Below are 1,537 nucleotides of genomic sequence, written 5' to 3' on the forward strand. Positions count from 1 at the left end.
TTTCCGAAGTCCTCTCCCCACCCCCTTGGAAAAGATTTTTCCCTCACAAATTTCATATATTCGTAATGTATGTCGTTTGAATGGTTTTTCTATAAAATTTCATTGAAAAAACCCCTATTTTCCTAAACGTTTTGAGGGGAAAACTCGGATCTTGTGAATTTTCCAAAGTTCTCTCCCCACCCTCCGTTGCTTTGTGCGCATTTCTTTTTTCATATTCGTTTCCTACACATTGTTTTACACCCATTCCAGTATTTTGCGGGGTATTTTCATTTCCGAGTCAAGATGTAAACATTAAAATTACATCGATTTTTTTTTCTTTCTTTCTTCATTCATGTTTGTGTTTTCTTCGGTTTTGGTTTTATATTATATAGATATAATGTGTCTCAGTATGTATGTGTGCGCGCCTATCTGAAAGGTATTTGTAGAAAATTTCCCTAAAGCATCCATTTTTCTGAAAGTTATGAAAAAACAAAGTCGGCTGGAGGCATACTCTCTACATATCTGCAAAAGTTTGACAACAGTTGCACTACTTCCTTTTCTTTGATCTCATTCTCTGGATATGGGGATTGTCACGACATCGTGTTTATTGTAATTTATTTTGGCGTTAAAATTATTTAAAAATTATACTAACATTTCAATTTCTATGAATCATATTTAAAATTAAAACGTGTTTTGTATTGTTCATATAGTTTATTCGAAGTAGTAAATAATTCACAAAAGGAAAAATGCAAAATCTTAAACTGCAAACTGTAAACAGAATTCAGTTTCTTTCTGTTATAATTTTACGTAACAATAAGGAAAGAATACACATTTGGAAAATATTTTAGAATATTATAATTATTATAAAAAGAATTGTGTGTGTGTGTGTGTGTGTGTTTGATGGGGTATTCAAGACAAAGTGTGGTGTGTATGTGAAGTTGTTTTGTTAGTGTGTGTGAAGAGAGAAAGAGAGAGAAGTCGATATAACAGGTACTACCTTCACCCCATAGCAGTTGGTTATACTCTGTGATGGCTCACAACAAAAGTGTGCCTGTCCTCAGTTTCTAACTGCCTGTCCGAGAAATTTTCCCCTATTCAGCTAGGAGTTGGTACTAAGCTAGGTAATGCTGGTAATGCTGCGAGCATGTTGGCTTGCTTCAGTAGGTTCCGTTAAACCTTGTGGGGTGCAACCAATTATCATGATAACAAAAATTCCCACAAATGGCTTCAATACATGTTTATGTTAATTAAAAGATATGCCAGCAAAATTTTATAAAATGACAATGTTCTAAAAGATGTACGTGTTTATATGTTATATATAAAAATAAAAATTCATTGAGTACTGAAGTCAGTGTAATCAACTAGTCCCTTCCCACCAAAAACAAAATTAATGGCTTTTTGCTTATAGTATGAAGCAATATTGTTATTAATAATAATTTTAAAGAGATATAGGAAACTAAATAAAATACCCGTCGTTGCTTGGGATGAAGACAGGGAATTGGTGTTAATGTTTCTGAACAAACAGTAGGCAGAATATCTGACTAAATTAACCCACATA

General features: G+C 33.1%; 1 protein-coding gene across 6 annotated transcripts in view; it reads left to right on the plus strand.

The window, feature by feature from the left end:
* The window catches only part of LOC106869129 (uncharacterized), a 36,034-nt gene that overhangs the window by 22,982 nt on the left and 11,515 nt on the right, over window positions 1-1,537 (plus strand). The gene's annotated exons all lie outside the window — the stretch shown is intronic.

Source organism: Octopus bimaculoides, chromosome 5, assembly GCF_001194135.2.
Source record: "Octopus bimaculoides isolate UCB-OBI-ISO-001 chromosome 5, ASM119413v2, whole genome shotgun sequence".
NCBI lineage: Eukaryota > Metazoa > Mollusca > Cephalopoda > Octopoda > Octopodidae > Octopus > Octopus bimaculoides.